The 19,550-nt window shown below is 39.6% G+C and overlaps 1 protein-coding gene across 5 annotated transcripts in view; it reads right to left on the bottom strand.

The window, feature by feature from the left end:
• EVI5 (ecotropic viral integration site 5) overlaps positions 1 to 18,608 on the bottom strand; it is a 185,273-nt gene extending 166,665 nt beyond the window's left edge. For 3 of the 5 annotated variants that reach the window (XM_079776024.1, XM_079776027.1, XM_079776028.1), the window contains exon 1: positions 18,280 to 18,607. The gene's annotated coding sequence lies outside the window, so the exon portion shown is untranslated. Of the gene's footprint in view, positions 1 to 17,426; positions 18,036 to 18,279 lie in introns of those variants that run through there. The other 2 variants (XM_079776026.1, XM_079776025.1) reach the window with 2 other exon arrangements.
• Positions 18,609 to 19,550: the final 942 nt, after the last annotated feature.

The following is a 19,550-nucleotide window of genomic DNA, read 5'->3' as shown; positions in this document are numbered from 1 at the left end:
ATCTCCAATTTAGTTATATAAAATGTGCATAATTAAGGAATGAGATAAATATATCCCAAAAAAGTAAAATATGATCAAGAAGGGGAAAATGATAAGAGAGAGAAAAGAATACCAGATAGTAGGCTCAAGAAGAAAAATATATTGATTTGATTTTGTTTTTTAAAAAAGTCTTATGATTTTTTTTCATTATAAATGACCCATATTTATGGCAAAATGAAAGAAAATAAAGAAAAGTTAATTATCCATAAACTCATCACTCAATCAGTGTTAGCTGTTTTTTTTTTTTTTTTTCAAAAAATGATGGTGCATAAATGAGGGAAACATGAATGAAGAATGAACAAGAGACCTCAGCCTCACTTAGAAGTAAAACTGTGAACTAGCCACAAGCCCTTTAGAGTTCCAAACAGACTTTGTTTCTGTAAATTTTGCTACTGTAACCATTTTTAAGTGTGCAATTCATTAGAATTAACTACCCTCACGTCACACAACCATCACAACTGTCTATTTCCAGAATTTTCTATTTCCCAAAGCAGAAACTCTATATCCATTCTTCCTTCTCCCTAGCCTCAAGTAATCTCTAACCTACTTTCTGACTCTATGAATTTACCTATTCTAGATATATAAATAGAATCATACATACAATATTTGTCCTTTTGTACAGAACTTATTTCATTCAGCATGTTTTCAAGGTTCATGCATGATGCAGCATGTATCAGACCTTCAATCCTTTTAATGGCTGAAAAATATTCCATTATGTATATATTTCTCTCATTCTTCAAGGTATTAGAAACTCTGAGCTCTTGAAAAACATGATATATTTAATGTTGGAAGATTATATATGTGTGTATCTTCACTCATCTGTAGTTTATCCATTTATCTGTTGATGGACATTAGGGCTGTTTCCAAACTTTTGGCTACTGTGAATAATGCTGCTATGAACACTGGCATACAAGTGCCAAGCAGACTTTTAATAGTTTGCTCTGGCTGGAAAGCCAGCAGAAAGACCACAAAGGAAAATACCAACAGAAGCTGCCAACAGCAATTACCATAACAAAACTGAATCCTATCTAATATAGAGGGAATATGCTAATTGACCCTCATGCCGTCACAAAGATGGTGGCACACACAGCCAATAAGGAGGGAATATGCTAATTGACTGTCCCGCCCTCAAAGATGGCAGCGCCACAGCCACAAGATGGCGACACCCAGTCTCCTCAGCCCCACTGGGGCGGCAGGTGCACAGCAGGTGCATGCCTGCCTCCAGAGTCCCCCAGTCCCTTCAATCCCTCCCCCCCGCTGCCCAGGGCTGGCCCGAGGCACAGGCAAGCCTCAGATGGCAGCTGCCCAATCACCCAGGGCCTCCCGAGGCTCAGGTAACCAGGACCAGCTGAGGCTTGCGCTGCCGGTAGTGGCAGCAGCAGAGGTGTGATGGGGCGTCGCTTTCCCCTGATCACCGGGTTGCCTCCTGCCCCTGAGGGCTCCTGGACTGTGAGAGGGGGCAGGCCGGGCTGAGGGATGCCCCCCTCCAGTGCATGAATTTTCATGCACCGGGCCTCTAGTAGAATATAAGACATTAACTTTATGGTTTTAATATTATTTATATTTTAACTTTTCTAATTTTCTTGAACAAATACGTATTATTTGCAAAACTGAAGGGAAACCATGTTTGTAGAGTCCTTAGTCATGTCAGGATATATATATTCTAATCTGAAAAACAAATAATCCTTTATAATAAAGAGCTAATATGCTAATTAGACCAGACCACAGAATGGCCTTCCGGAAAGACCAGTGGGCGAGGCAGCGGGGCCGCAGGACCGTGAGGCAGCCGGGCTGCGAGGGCCAAGCCCCTTGCACGAATTTCGTGCATTGGGCCTCTAGTAAGGAAATAAAAGGGAGAAAGCAACACAATGCTGATACAAGATACTAAGAGATCATTATTGAAGTCATGATTGCAGGTTAGGAGTACTCCTGAGAAGGGAGCAGAGTTTTAGCCTGAAAGTAGCTTGTTTTTCTGTTCTGACCAAAGAGAAGGTACTATTTTGTCCTCCATCACGCCTAGCATAGTGCCTGGTATATACTAGAAACTCAAAAACAAAAGTTGGCTGAAAGAATAAATAGATAAATAATTCTATAGATTTAGGTATTTTAATTCTAAGCTCTTTCACCTACATCATATTGTGTAAATTACTTACATTCAGTCTGAAAGAAACTATTACAGACATCTCAAGTTTCACAGTAAGTTTATAGGAACCCATAAATTTAGGGGGAAATTGACAGATAGGTGAATTATAGAAATTTGTCTTTTGGGACCATTATTTAAACTACAACCTTGACTGCTTACAGAAGAGTACAAACCCCAGAGCTCACCAACTTATAGCACCATACTTTCTCAGTGGCTATCTATGTGTATGTAATGCCAAATGAATCCAGGGAGGTCTTTTCTTATTTGCTTCCAAAGTAAACAGCAATGATCAAACTTAGAAGTACGTTCTAAAATGTTTGCTCAAATTCAAAATGGCCTATATCAATATAAAAATAGCATTAACTTGTACCTATATACACCATTACTTCTCTTCATTCTTCAAGATGTTGGAAATTCTGAGCCCATAAAAAAAACTTAATATACAACTGAAAAGCAATATATATTCAATTTTGTTCTGGTAGGATTTAAGGTTGATGAAAATGTAATATCTATCTTCAATCTTTTAAGTAGGTTACAAAAAAGTATTATTCCAACTCTGTAAACATGGGAATAAATGACATTATTATATAAATAGCAATGTCCTGCATGTTTTGAGTATTATCAATAAATATGGAGTATAGATTTTAACACATAGCCTGTAAATATCCAAAAAAAGAATTATAAACTGTCTTTTACTGAAGTTAACAGCTGTTAAGAGATGGCAGAAGGGAAGCTAAAGAGCACTGGCTTCAACAGAAATAAAAAAATAGAACAGGAATTAAAGTGAAAGGGGGAAAACAGGAAATAAGGGCAACACTGCTGACAAGTCTCCTTCCTCTAGGTATCTATATGACAAATTTCTCTGAGTTAATTTATTTTCTGTAGGCATTCAGCATATTTCCCTATCTGAAGCTAAATTTCACACCTCTAAAGCTAAACTTCAAAAGAGTAAAACTTATATACAATGATATATTATTGCTGATGCTACAGCCATTATCTACTGTATGATTTACTATTCAGGTACATTCATATCTTATTTAATCCTCACAATAACCCTGAGATTTTACGGAAGTTTATGGAGGTTAGACAACTAGCCCAAGATCCATTAGCTAATAAATGATGTAGCCAGGATATTAAACAGTCAGTCCTAAAAGAGTAACATCCTAACAAATATAAATCACTGATAGGAAGAGGAGCTAAAACTAACTGTAGAACATAAAAGTAAAAACAGAGCAAGCACATCAGAATATGTCATGACCCTGAGAATTTTATTTGACAGACCGACAGGGCCTACCCAAAACCAATCTGATTACCTTTTTAAGAAATTCAATTAACTAAAATGTTGAGATGGAAATTATATTCCAAAATAAAACTATCAACATATCACATAAAAATTCCTAACTCTTTTGAAAATAGCCTATTATAGACTGGTCTTAATCTTTTTGTTGTTGTTAATCCTCACCTGAGGATATTTTTCCATTGCTTTTTAGAGAGAGTGGAAAAGAAAGGGAGAGATAGAGAAACATCAAATGATTACCTCCCACACACACCCCAAACAGGGCCAAAATCAAACCTGCAACCCAGGTACAAGCCCTTGACCAGAATCGAACCTGGGACTCTTCAATCCGCAGGCTGATGCTATATCCACTGAGCCAAACCGACTAAAATCTTTTTAACCCATAAATAATACTAGTGTAAAAAAGAAGTCTCAAGAATACCAACCAAAATATCTTACAATTTTTTATATTAAACTAGAGGCCCGGTGCGCAAAATTCGTGCATGGGTAGCGTCCCTAGGCCTGGCCAGCAATCAGGGACTTCCAGCTGCCAGCTGGGGCCTCCCTTCCATGGCTGCCGCCTGCCGGCCAGGCCTTCCTTCATTTCACGCCGCCCCCTGGTGGTCAGTGCACTCATAGCGAGCAATTGAACTCCTGGTCTCCCAGTCAACTCCCGAGAGGATACATTGCATATTAGCCTTTTTTATATATAAGATGTAAACAGATCTGTATAACAGATCTAGAGAAACATTTCACATTTTTCCTGACTTTAACATCTTGCACAAAAAGAAACCTTCCCACTTTGTAAACTACAGCAATAGTTTCTTTTAAAAAAAGAGGGAAGAGAAAATAGAAAATGAACAGAGAAAAGCAACCAATGGCCACCACCTCACAATTACATGCCTATATTGGAAGTAAATGGGATTTTACCAAGGCTAACTCCATCGAATCTAACTTGTTTACAAGACTTAAGTTTTTTTCCATCTTCTAAATGTAAATTATCAGTTTTGTTGCTAATTTTTATATTCAATGCTCCAATATTATGAGTTTATGGTATAATAGTTGCAAATCTGTATTTATATTCACTGTTAAAGAACTTTACTAACAGGTACCACATGTATTGCTCTCTGGCTAAATTCTCTTAATTCTACTGACTGCCACAGCTCAGAAATACCTTAAGCAACTTACAAAATTCAGACACACACACACTTTTCAACCCATTGAAAGCATATGGGTATTGCTGATATTTATGAGCTACCTGATTAAAACATTTCATGTAAATGAGGTACTAACCAGTTTTAGCATTTTAAATGTTTGAGATATCCAAAACTGTACTAGATACAGCATGCAGTTACCTTGAAGAATTGGCATTCATTTAGCCTTTGAACCTCTTTAAGAGTTATACAAGTTCAATTTTATTCAAAAATTTAATAAAATATTTTAATTGGCCACTTCATTTATTACCAGTATTGAAAGATTTTTCATATTAATACATTCAGTATACATTGCTAGATTACACTTAAATCTTAAGAAGAAATAATGACCCATTAAACCACCTTGATCAAATAACAAAAATTACCATGAGTTATGGATCTTAATTGTTTGGTTCATGCTAAATAAAATGCCAATTTAATGCTATATACGCTTCAGGAAACACAATCTATTTAAAAAATTATACAAATGTACAATCTCTCCTGCCAGTAGGCCAACCTAACCCATCCAAAGAATAAAATAACCAGTATTTTTTAGCACATACTGTGCATCAAACAACTTTATGAGTTAGACAATATAATACCTCATATGAAAAAACTGTCTTATAGTTTTGGTATTCCTCTTAGCCATTCTGGTCATTCAAAACTGAATAAAAAGCTGAAACCAATATGATATCAGATAGTATTGCTTCTATATTATCTTCAATTCTGTTTGCACGTTTCTGCATTTTTTAGTCTTCCTTTATAGTGTAGTCACAAAATCATAGCTGATATTTATATTGAGAACCAAACCTATATGCCAGGCACTGTTTTAGGTACTTTACAGTATTTCCATTCCCCATGACCAACTTTGCATAGTAAATATGAAAATATACATCTATACTAATAAAAGGATAATATACTAATTAGACCAGACATCTTCCAGATGTCCTTCTGAACAAAGCCACAGTGGCAGGGGCTGAGGCAGAGGTGGTTAGGGTCGATCAGGCTAGCAGGGGAGGGTAGTTAGGGGTGATAAGGCTGGCAGGGGAGGGCAGTTAGGAGCGATCAGGCCGGCAGGGAGGGTAGTTAGGAATGATCAGGTTGGCAGGCAGAGGTGGTTAGGGGCGTAGGGCAGGCAGGCAGGTGAGCAGTTAGGAGCCAGCGGTCCCGGAATGCAAGAGGGATGTCCAACTGCCAGTTTAGGCCTGATCCCTGTGGGTCCCAGATTGGAGAGGGTGCAGGCTGGGCTGAGGGACACCCCCACCCCGTGCATGAATTTCCTGCACCAGGCCACTAGTGTGAAATAAAAATGAATTACAACTGTTTTATTAAATCCTAAAATGGCAATAGGAATCTTCAACGTAATTCTCCAAATGGGTACACAGTGTACAAATCATGGCAACAGGCTAAATGTTCCATTTTAACGCTAGTCATTTTAATTACTTTAAGGTCACCAATACTGGTAAATGATGACATTATGAGGGGGGAAATATATGTTAATCAAAACAGGTAAAAGGATACATATGAAAAATCAGAAAATCCTGGCAAATACACTATCAATGAAGTAATTTTTTAGAAGGTTCCTCAGCATCTCAGCAAGGTAAAAGTACCTCATTCTATTAAGAAGATCCATAGGGCCTTCACAAGTTATTTAAGTTCTTTAAACCTTGACTTTCTGTCAGAAACTTGAAAAAAGGCTGGAGTAAATGATATCACATATGCCTTCCCGTTATAACATTCTAGAGTCAAAAGAAAATTGATATAAGCTTATATAAGCAAATTTTTTAAATGAAGTTTCAATTATAACAGAAAAAAATCTCCAAAATGTTGCAATACAAAATTAAGGTCTTATGCCCTGAATCTCATATACTAGGCTACAGAAACAATCAGAAGTTTCTGGGACAAACCAAGTCACTGAAAGTATATTAGCAAGACTAAAATTACACAATAACTTTAGACTTTCAGAAAGTGACAAAGAAACATTTAGGATTGCAAGAGATTTTTTAATTTAATAATATTAAAGAAAACTTAAATGTTATACACTTAACTACCCATAGGCTTACGTTTAGTTCTACCACAAGCACACAGGTCTTCTGTCTAAAGTCAGAAACTCCCAGGCCTCAAGCTCTTTGAATTAGACCTGTAACTCAGAGGATCTCTCCCTTCTTCCCAGTTTCTGCTCTTGATTCATAAACATGTTGCTCTGCCCTATTTACAAATCTCATTGAATCTTACATCCCCCTAAGGTCTCTTGGTCTCACAGCATCCTGCCACCCCCTCAGCTAAGCACCTGGAAAGATGTTTAGCTTTCACTCTTCCTTTCCTCACCTCCCACTTTTTCACTGCAATCTGAATTCTACCATACCATTTTACTGAAAACACACTTACCAAAGTTGCTCACCAAGACTCTTTTGCTGTTAAATCCAGTAAACACCATACAGTCCTTATCTTACTTGATCTCTCTGCAACATGTAACCCCCAGTACAATACTCTTTTATATTTTTTATTTTTATGATTAGAAATTACATTTTAATTAAGAATTGAAATACCCCACAGAAAACTTGTAAAGTTTAAGTACTATGTAACCCCACTCTCAAAGACAGCCAGTGTTAACAGTGCAGAATATATTTATCAAGATTTATTTTCTATACATATAACACATATGGGTATATGTATTTTTAATTGAATAAAAATTAGATATATACATATTTCTTAGGGAATTTTTTTACATAATGTACCTTGAACTGTGTCTTTTATTAGTATTATCTGATAGCCTGATTAACCGCCTCCTAAAAGAGCTCCTCATAATACCTGAACCTGTGAACATTACCTTCAATGACAAAAGGAATTTGGCAGGTGATCCTCATCATAAGGATCTTGTGATGAGGAGGTTATACTGAATTATCTGGGTTGGGTCCATCTGAAAATGCTATGCAGTTGGCCTTGAAGATGGAGGAAGGGGCCAAGGAATGCAATGCAAGTAATACAAGGAATGCTAACAGCTGGAAAAGGCAAGGAAACAGATTCTCTCCTAGGAACTAGCCCTGCCAATACCTTGACGTAGCCCAGTGAAAACACCTGTTTGAAGCCATTAAGTTTGTGATAATTTGTTACAGCTGCAATAGGAATACTGTATATGTATAAGGTATTCCATTAGCTGCATAGCATTCTATCATATGAATGCATCATATTTCATTTAGACAACCCTTTACTGATGGATACATGGATTGTTTCAATTTTTTCTATTATAAACTAGGTGCCATGAACACCTTTAAATACATCTTCCCACATCTTTGTGTTTTTCTAGAAGTTCTTTCATAAAGTGCAACTATTGAGTCAAATAACATGTTTTTAATTTTAACAGATATTTTTAAAAATTAACCTCCAAAAAGGCTGTACGTATTTTTTAGTCACATTAACAACATTTAAGCCCCTCCCTCCTTCTTCAAAGTTCTATTCCTTCATCTTCTATTAAATCACATTCCTAGTTTTCCTCCTGTAGTGGCTACTACTTGTTCTGTTCCTTTGCAGACTACTCTTCATCAGCTCATTTCTTAAATGTCAATGGTCCCCAAAGTTCCAATTCCATCCGAGGCTCTCTCCTCACTACACATACTTACAGAGTTATCTCATCTACTTCCTTCCACCTCATTAGTATTAAAAACAAGACAGAATTATTGCCCCCCCCCTTTCCCTCCAACATCTACTCCTCCACTGTGTTCCCTCTATTAATGATTGACACACCAATATCCAGCAGCCTAGAGCAAATACATGGGGTCAACTGACCCCTCCCTTATCCTCACCCCACATATCATAGCTCTAGAATCCATAAGATTATCTCCCTCCCTATCAATTCCTTAGAACAGGAATACATAAATTTTCAACTGTATTACTTTACTGTGTGTTTTTCCCATTTCAAGTCTTGTATCCACTGTACCAGAATCATCTTTGTGAATTCAATTCTGATTCAAGTAGACCTATCATAGATTGCTGGTTGGAATGTAAAATGGCATAACTACTTGGGAACACTGTTTTGCAATGTCTTCTAAAGTTAAACATACAACTGCCCTATGACCCAGTAATTCTGTCCCAAGTTATTTATCCAAGAGAAATGAAAATGTGTGTCTATAAAAAGACTAGTAGCCAAGTGTTCATAATAGCTTTATTCGTAATAGACAAATGGGAGAAAGGATAAACAAATTGTGTTATATAATGCATTGCCACACACCAATTTAAAAGAACTACTGACATGAGCAATAACATAAATTTCAAAAACATGTTTAACAAAAGAAGCCAAACACAAAAGAATACAAACTATATTATCCTATTTATTAATTCAAGAACAAGAAAAACTAATCTGTGGTAAAAGATATCAGGATAATAGGGACTGACGAAAGGAATCATAAGTGAGAAAGAGATATTCATACATGCATGTGTATACATGCATCAAAATTCAATCAATTGTATATTTTAAGTTCTGTGCATTTTTCTATATGTCAATTTTACCTCAAAAAAAGTTTTTAATTTAAAACTTTTACTTCACTCAGCATTTTTCCTTAGTAGTTTAAAAAAAGCCTCAAGTTTTAAGACCAATTAATCACTAAATTATTTTTTTAATTATCTAGCTCAGAAACAAGAATCTATCCCCTGATTTGTAAATTTTATGAGCAAGGATTTTGTCTATGTAGAATAGATCATTATCCTCCCAATACACATTATTAGTATGACATATAGAATATGCTAAATATGTTCTTTGGTGGTTCTTAATGACTTATGGACAATGTTTATAACTTCATTATATTTCTAGATCATTTACTGACTCATTTTTCTGATCTTGTAAGTAAAATGTAAATGTACCATCATGCTTGACAACCTTTATATAACCTTGCTCATCTGGCAGTAGAAAACAAACTTCTCCACATTTTAAAAAAAGTAGCCAACTTTAACTTTGTGCTCATCTCTTACATGTATTTCAAATAAATATTCAAAGGCATTACATTTTTCATGGGTTTATTCCTTAAAATTCATTCTCAATTTATTTCACAGTCTATCTTTTCACCATCAAATTCTGGCTCAGTCCTCTAAACTATCCTGATTTCTGATATACCTCAAGACACTAAATTTTTCTTCTATCTTTCTCTCATGTATCTCATTAAAATATCATATGAACCCTAGCCGGTTTGGTTCAGGGGATAGAGCATTGGTCTGTGGACCAAAGGGTCCCAGGTTCGATTCCAGTCAAGGCCACGTACCTTGGTTGCAAACTCCTCCCCAGCCCTGGTCCTGATTAGGGCTCATGCAGGAGGCAACTAATCAATGTATTTCTCTCGAATTGATGTTTCTCTCACTCTCTCTCTTCCACTCTCCCTAAAAATCAATGGGAAAATATCCTCGGGTGAGGATTAACAACAACAACAATACCATGTAATACAATTTTGCATTATATATTATACAATTGTTCATTAAAGCTACACTTTCATCCAGTATCTGTTAACACTGCTATAAAAAACTTACTAACATAATTTATGAGAATTTTTGGCATAGCAAAAGAGCTATACCAGGCCAAAGAAGACAGCACCTAATCATTTGAGCACCAACTCAAATGTAGGACAATATCCCCATCTGCACTTCTATATCAGTGCTTACACTTTCCTATTTAAAAAATTAAAAAAAGGAGCAATGATCCATTAAAAAAAGCCAGTTCTTTCCCTACTGCTCATCAAGGTCCCTTCCTAGAACACAGGAGTTAGCAGTTTCTTATAGAGAGAGCCCTAAGAGGGGAGGGAGGTAGGAGAGGGCAATGGGGGCGGGGGGTGAGAGGAGAGGGACATATGTAATGCTTTCAACAATAAAGATTTATTTTAAGAGAGAGAGAGAGAGAGAGAGAGAGAGAGAGAGAGAGAGAGAGAGAGAGAGCCCTAATTATGAACTCAAAAGACACTGAATAGCAAAACCAACAATGAAGACTCAGATAACCAGCTTTAGGAAACACTTTTCAGATTACAACTGTGAGGGTTGGGGATCAGCACAAAGAACAATTAACAAGCACTAAATCCACATTGTCTTTGGCCACTTAAAGGATAAACTGAAGACAGCATAGGCGGGGAGAGCTCTTTTGAAATAAACAGCTGGAAATGGCAACAAATAAACCCACCAGGCAACTTGCAATAATGAGAAATGGGATGACCCTTTCTGAACACACACAAGGGGCCACAGTCAACAGGTTCTATCCACAAAACACAAATTAATTAGCCCGCATGTTTCCAATGAAGAAGGACTATCATTCCACCAAGATAAATAGTAATAACTGCCAATGTTATCTTTGATTGATATCTTGAATTTTATATGCAAACATAAAAAATAATTAATTTGTGGAGAAGCAAAAAGGTTAGTGGGAATAGTGTGCTGCGATAAGTTTGTATTTTATAAAACTTATCAAAAATTAATTTGAAAAGCAACATAGGGCTGACAGCTTTCTATTTTACCAAATAAGGACATTACAGAAAACACATATAAAAAAGCTTACCGAATGCCTAGCATCACAAATTTCATATATAAAGAGATATTTTAATACAGAAAAAGATGGACATAATTTAAAGGTAAATACATTAAATTTTATAAAGTTAGCCTAAGAGAAAACAAATTATATTGAGAATAATATTTTCATCATGAACTTTACGGTAAAAACCCTGTCTCAAGGAGTATTTGGAAACCTACTGCTTTAGTAAGTGTTTTAAAGAAAGAGTAAAAAGAATAACAAAGCCATTAGAGGAGCTTACCACAGAGGCTTTAATGGGTGGTTCTAATTAATTTACTTATGTTAACCATAAACTAAGATCTCTACAACTTTATCTTTAGCAATAGTTTTTCATTTTTGTTGGTGTAGAATCTTTTTTTTTCAAAATAAAAGTAAAAAATTCTGAGTATTTCCTTCTCCTATGACCATAGTTGGATTTAAGTATTATTGACTAAAATGACAAAAAGCACATGCTTTTTTAAAAATAATTTTTACATGTTACAAATATGTAAGACTATGATTTATTCATTCAATACTAAATGTTTAATGCACCTATGGATTTTCAGACCCTTAGGAAACACAATATTATACAGAGATCCACAGCCCAATCAGTGTCTGTAGTTACTCATCTCTTTACCATGAGTTTCCCACTACAGAAAGTACCAAATAGCTCAATAGACTGACATCTTTAAAAATCATTTCTAATCCTGAGATTTTAAGATTGTGGGACAATGAGTACTTCTCAAAGGAGTTTTAGGACTTCTAGAGAAATGAGTTTGATCCAATATTTTGGTGCTCTCCCTCCTGACATGCTATTTAGATAACAGTAAAGAAATGTAAAAGCTATAACCCCTCAAGGAGGAGACAACAGCAGAAGATAAATGACAACACATTTTTGAATAATGGAAAGCAGACGATGGACTTCCAGGTTAAGATAGCAGATTGATACACACATCTAATTTTGCTACCTTCCCAAACTCAACTAAAAAAAAGATAAAGAAAAATTTTTCTTGTTCTTTTGTTCTGTTTTTAGAACACAAACCATAAGGTCAGAGAGAATGGAAAAAGAGACAAGAGAACCACAATTTTGGAAGGTGGGAGGAAAATGGATGAGTGGTAACTGAGTAGTCAAATACAGCCAAATGAGTCAGCAGTGCTAACAACGAAGAACAAACCCAGTTTACACTACAGAATCCTCAAAAGGCCTAGGGACGACCAGAACAAAGAGAGGAAGGGAAGACTAAAGTAAGAAAGGACCAGGTAAAGGCTTTTAAACATTTTAGAAACCTACACCCCCTCCTTCCTCCAAGTTGCTGCCTAGCCCACCCTCAATGCGTCAGCTGGTTGGAGATTTATTCTCTTAAGAAGGTAACCCATACACGGTGGAACACACATAGGTATCCTAACAAGAAGAAGCAAATTATGTGATCCTATATACTAAGTGCTCTTTGACTCAGTACCCAGCCCTCTCTTCATGAGTTCCCAGATCACTGGAACCAGAACTCTGCCCTCCGAGCAGAAAACGGGAAGATATGCTCTGGGAAACCTGACCGAGAAAAAAGAAACACAGAGACCCTGGAGGTAGCCTCAAAGAGTCCGCCCAACCAATGGTTTCAATCTTAGCCACACAATGGGCAGCTTTAGAAAATATGGATGCTAATCTATGACTATGGCAACAGAAATCAGAAAACAGCAGCTGCCTCTGAGCAGGGAGTGGGGAATATAGAAGAAAGGAATATGAAGGAATTTTCTGGGGCAAGCATGTCAAACTTGCAGCCCACAACGAATACTCATTAACGATTACTCATTTATTTCAGCCCTTTGTATTCAGCATGTCTCTATCAAAATAAACCTACATTTCTATGAAAATTAAAGCTTTTGTTTTTTTGCGGCCCACAAACTTAAACCTTGTTTATTTGGCCCAAGTTAGCCTTTAAGTTTGACATGCCTGTTCTAGGGTTTTCACAATGCTTTTTATCGTCAAACTATACACTTAAAATCTGTTTATTTTACTGTATGCAATTTCACCTAATATTTTAAAAATTATTGTTATCTGGGTCCAACCCCCCAGAAATTCTAAAGAATTTGGTCTAGCAGTAGCATGTGTACGTGTATGCATATACATGTTTTAAAGCTCCCCGTGTGACTGTAATGTGCAGCCAAAGTTCAGAACCACTTTTTAGAGTCTAGATGAGTGGTTCCCAACGTGGGGCACATGCCCCACAGGGGGGCAATTTGATTTTTAAGGGGGGCAATTCGAGAATGAGTTATTAACAGTGAATGTTTTGCATGTTATGGTTCTAGGGGCCTCATATATAGTATATATACTAGAGGCCCAGTGCATGAAAATTCATGCACTGGAGGGGGGTCCCTCAGCCCGGCCTGCCCCCTCTCACAGTCCAGGAGAATCTCAGGGGCAGGAGGCAACCCGGCGATCAAGGGAAGGCAACACCCCCATCACACCTCTGCTGCTGCCACTGCCAGCAGCACAAGCCTCGGCCGGCCCTGGTTACCTGAGCCTCGGGCGGCCCTGGGCGGCTGGGCAACCGCCATCTGAGGCTTGCCTGAGCCTCGGGCAGCCCTGGACGGCTGGGGGGCTGAGGAGACTGGGGGACTCCGGAGGCAGGTACACGGCGTGGCCAGACCCGCCTGGGGGCGGGCCTGGCCATGCCGCGCGCCTGCCGCCCTTGCGGGGCTGAGGAGACTGGGTGCCACCATCTTGTGGCTGTTGGTGCCGCCATCTTTGAAGGCGTGACAGACAATTAGCATATTCCCTCCTTATTGGCTATGGGCACCGTCGTCTTTGTGAGGGCATGATGGTCAATTAGCATATTCCCTCTTTATTAGATAGGATATTGTGACATATATATGCATTTCAGTTCTCTATTATATGTTTTGTAACTTTATTTGCTGTTTTTTCATATCACTTCATATTATTAATTTTTTTTAAGAATTTCTTAGTGATTTCTTCCTCAGTAGTTCAACTGTCCTTTCATTCTTTTATTTTTCTCTTTCATGGATGTTCTTTGGAAGCTTGTTTAGACCAAGTTAATGGCTTTTTAGGCTTCCTCCACATGAATAGGAGCTCACTTTTTTAAAGAATTATATGTCACAGGGGTGGGGGAGCATCAGGATTTTAGAGATGCTTAGGTGGGACATGGCCAAAAAAAAAAAAAAAAAAAAAAGGTTGGGAACCACTGGTCTAGATTATTAGAGTAAATCTCTAAATCAGTAAGCCCCACTTATAAGCTCAGGGCTTCCAAACAGCCTTTAGTCACTGTGCTTAATTATGAAGAAACAATAAAAAATTAATAGACCTCTGTGGAAGGCCTCTACTGCTGAAACTATATCAAATGGGGAGGGGGGGAGGTAACTTGGGAGAAAACAAACTATGCAAGGGAAAGAAAGCTTAAACTACATTTAACATTATCAGGTAAGAGAAGACATGGACATGACATCCATGAGACAAGAAAAGAGATGGAGGAATATGTAACTAAGTAAAGGAAGGAAAGCTAAACTTACAGGTCTGCAGAAGGAAATATTGTCAATAAGTGATTTGCCTCACTAACAGAACCTCAGTAAAGCTCAGCACTTGGAAGTCTCCAATTATACAGTCAGTGGGGGAGATGTATGGAGCTGAAGAGTAGGTTAGTAATTTAAAGTCTGTACACAAACCGTCCAGTTTCCCTACTCCACCATTCACATCTTCTCATTACAGTTAATTTGTGGAAACACAGACTCCAGACTCAAGAAGAGAAGAGTGAAGTGATGCTCAAGGGTGAAAGGCAAGGGATTAAGCAGAAGTATAGTGCTTCCCCTTTATCCACCTGCCATAGTTTATCCTCCTACCTGCAATAAACCACAGTCTGAAAATATTAAATGGAAAATTCCAGAAATAAACAATTCATAAGTTTTAAATTGCACGCCGTTCTGAATAGTGTGATGAAATCATGCACCATCCCACACTGTCCACTCCATTTCTCCCAGGACATGAATCACCCCTTTGTCCAGTATATTCACGCTGTATACACAGCCAGACCATTAGTCACTTAGTATCCATCTCAGTTATCAGATCGACTGTGGAAGTATCACAGTGTTCAAGTTACCCTTATTTTATTTAATAATGACCCCAAAGTGCAAGAGTAGTGATGCTGGCAATTCAGATATAACAATGAAAAGCCGTAAAGTGCTTCCTTTAAGTGAAAAGGTATGCATGTGCAGGGAAAACATAGCATATAGTGTATAGGGTCCAGTACTATCCATGGTTTCAGGCTCCCACTGGGAGGCCTTGGAAGGTATCCCCTGTGGATAAGGGGAACTACTGTATGTATAGTGAATGGTAGCTCCCACCCACAGACCACGTCCTTTGCCTAGCTCTCAGAACACTAAAAGCTGGATGGATATTATACCTCCCCCGTTTAATTTAAATGCCCCCTTTGCATGCAGTCAAACCAATTTTTATCATAGCGTTTTTCCTAGTGGAGGACAAAGGTCTTTCTCGAATATCTACAACTCCTCCTAGACTCTTAAGTTTCTTAAGGGGAGCAGCAGCATTTTTTAAATATATATATAATTGATTTCAGAGCGGAAGGGAGAGGAAGAGAGAAACATCAATGATGAAAGAGAATCATTGATCAGCTACCTCCTGCACACCCACTACTGAGGATGGAGCCTGCAACTCCGGCATGTGCCCTGACTGGGAATCGAACTGTAATCTCCTGGTACATAGTTCAACGCTCAACCACTGAGCCACACTAGCCAGGCCAGAGTAGCATCTTAATCAGCACTGTATTCCCCAGAGCTTAACACAGTGACTGTCAATATACTAAACACTCTATAAATCTTTAATTGGTCCCAAACACTGGAGATACAATAAATAAATAAATAAAATATAAATTTTAAAAAATTTTAAACCTTGGAAAACTAGAACATACAAGGTGTATTTGAAGATTAAAGACTGTTTTTCCAAAGGTCCTCCAACCAAAAAAAATCTGTTTTATTTCTATATACCAGCCACAAATGTTTTTAAATATGATTTATAATAACATCAAAAAATATCAAGTACCTAAGAATAAATATCAAAAGATGTGCAAGATTTTTCCTCTGTAATAAAACATTACTGAGAAAAAATTTAAAAGACCTAACCAAATGGAGGAATATACCATTTTCATAAATTGGAAAGCTCAATATTGTTAAGATGTCAATTCTTTCCAAATTGATATATAGATTCAATTCTGATTTCCAAAATTTATAGAAATTAACAAGCAGATAATAAAAAAGTGCCACACATTGCAAAGGGGCAAGGATGGTATAAACGGTGCTGGGTCAAATAGATACCCACAAAGTAAAAAGTGGACCCTGACCCCTTACAATCCAGCTGCAATTTACTGTAAATTGATTATACACTTTAAATATGAAAAGTAAAACAAAAGAAAACTCCTATAAGGCAACACAGGAAAGTATCTTCGTATTCTTAGTCTAGGCAGAGATTTCTTAAATAGGGTACAAAAAGTAGTAACCATAAAGGAAAAGATTAAGTATACTTCATTAAAGTTGAGAATTTCCATTCCTCCAAAAAAAGCCATTAAAAGAGTGAGGAGGCAAGATACAGAATGAAAAAGATAAACTATATATATATATATATATATATATATATATATATATATATATATATATATCCATCCCAGAAAGAATTCATGGGAGATACACACGCGCGCGCACATACACACACACATACACACACACACACACACACACACACACACACACACACAACTACAATCATCATGAAAATGCAAAATCAAACCACACTGGTATATCCCAGAACAGCAAAAGTTTTAAGAAAGTGACAAGCATCAGGAAGGATGTGGGGTAACTGGAATAATACTCCCTGCTAATTGGTGCAACCACTTTGGGGAAATGTTCAACCGTGCCTAATATTAAAGTTTTATCATTCCCATACCTCACAAACCAACAATTCCACCCCTGGATATGAACCCCAACCAAGTAATGCTCTTGTTTCTTAATCTGTAATGGTACACTTGGGGGAAAATATGCTTTACCCGCACACTTAGGATTGTGCACTTTTTTTCTGTACATCATACTTCGATGAGTTTTCTAAGATTTCTTTGGCACGAAGTTCTCAGACACCTAAGGCTAGTATTTTAGAACAGAAAAGGAGCTCCCTGTGAACTGCAAAACTAACACAATTAAAAACAGCTATTAACCTATCAGCCCAGAACTAAGGTAAAAACCTACCAACAGATAATTTTTCTTGATCTTCGTGAAGCACTGGGATGTCTTTCTTTTCGGCAAAGAAAGGAGCTTCTTATTCTACACTGTGTCCCAAAGAAAAGCCATCTGTGCAAGAAAACGCTGCTTTTCCGAAATCGCCTCTAAAAGCAACGGATGGGAGAAAAGCGAAGGAACCATTCCACAAGTTTTGATTAACTCTTTGGTGAAAGGAGGTCAACTGAGTGAGACCTAAGCCAACCGAAAGACACAAAAGAAATCACGGCAACTCGAAGCGAACCCCGACGCCACAATCCCGCCTTCCGGAAATCCTGCGGTGAGGCCGAGGCTCGCCCCGCTAGTCAGAAGGTGATTCCGTGACGGCTACAGCCGCTCCCCAAGTGCATCCTCGGGAGCCACCGGGCTGGCGCATCACCTGCCTGGACGCTCGGCCTCGCGCAGAGTCCCGGAGGCCAAGAACAGACGCGCCCTTTGCAAGGGGCGCGGGCGGTCTCGCCCCGTCAGGTCACCCGGAGGGAATGGGCTTCTGCCTGAAGGGCGGGCATGCGGGGACAGGACCCCCCAACACACACACACACACACACACACACACACACGGGATTTCCGAGGAAGCGCCCCGAAGCTGCCCCGTCCCGCCACCTCCCCCGGGCGCATTTCTTCCCCAGCTCCCCGGGGAGGAAGGTCCCGGGCCGCAGCGGCCACAGGGAACTTAGGCCCCGGCGGCGCCGGACGCGCCCGCCCCGCTCGCGCCGCAAGTTTGGAGACGGCCCCCCACCGCGCGACTCGGGGGGGGGGGCCCCGCCGTGCACCCCGCGGAACCCGGGCACGCGGCCCGCCCGGCTGGCGGGGCACCTCTCACCTTGGAAACGTTGGGTGGGCTCCGCGGTAAACATTAACTTCCCATCCAGCCGGCAGCCGCGCCGCCGCGTCCCCGCGCCTCGGCCCCGCTCCCAGCTCCGCGGGCCGCCCTCCCGCCCGCCCTCCCTCTCCGGAGCGCCGCGCGCACTCGGGAGCTCTAGGGCGCCTCCGACCCTCACGCACCCCTCCCGGCGCCGGCGCTGTCCCCGCGACGCGACCCCGAGCCTGCCGGCGCGCGGGTGCCTCCGGGGTCCGGCCCGGCCGCGTCAGGAAAGCCCAGAGCGCAGGCGCGGCAGGCCCTTAAAGAGCCCGGGCCGCCTCTCCCGCAGAAAGGGTTCGAGCAGGTTAGGGGCCGGGCTGGCCGAGGAAAGGAGAAGCCGAAGCGATTGGACCGTCGGGAACGGGGGCGGAGAAATCCCGCTCCCTCCTCCGCCTTTTTTCAGAGCGCCAGCCCTCGGTCCTACAAATTGCTGACTTCCTCCGTCTCTTAGAACCACCCCGGGCCTGTGAGAGCTGCACCGGGCGCACCCCGCCGGGGCCCGGAGCGACCCCGCGCTTTGGGGCCGCGGGCCTCGCGCCGCCCCTCCGTCCGCGCGCCGGCCTCCCAGGCCGCGGCACCGCTGCAGATAGATGCGCAGGTTTCCAAAGGCCGCCCGAGCTCCCCGAGAGGTGACCCAGGTCTCGGTCACAAACAATGATCAATTTGTTAATGGCACTTGTGGTTGCACATCACTCTACCATCAGTCCACTCGACTCGCTGGGTTTCTGCCGCCCCGCAGGGGGGCAGGACCTGGGCACAAACACGTGAGGTCCGGCCGGGCTGCCGTCCAATACCAACCAGGAAATTCTTAGAAGGAAAGAACGTACTTAGTAGAAACAACCTACTAATTCCGGTCTAATCGCAGGAAAAACAAGCAAGAAAAACAATAAAGGCAATCTAAATTACTTTAATGATACATTTTTTTTAATTTTAAAAAATGCCCTGTAACAATAATTACACATTTAGAAGTGACAAAATGATAGTAATTATCAGCACACACACAAAAAAAAAACCTCAAAATTATTTTCTAACTTAAATTTATCATCTCCAGATGGGGTTCCACTGTAATAAATAAACATTTTTTTTTAAAAAAGAAAAACTCCATATTTTTAACAAGATTGGTAAACACCAAAAAATAGGAAGTTCCACCCAGTTAAAATTTTAAAAGCTTGAAATTCTATGAGGCAAATTTTTCCATAACTTTAAACTATGTCATTATTTGAAGTTCATTT

Source organism: Cnephaeus nilssonii (genome assembly GCF_951640355.1).
Source record: "Cnephaeus nilssonii genome assembly, chromosome: 7".
In the NCBI taxonomy this organism is placed as follows: Eukaryota; Metazoa; Chordata; class Mammalia; order Chiroptera; family Vespertilionidae; genus Cnephaeus; species Cnephaeus nilssonii.
The sequence above is the reverse complement of the archived record's forward strand: the minus strand, read 5'-3'. Positions and strand labels throughout refer to the sequence as shown.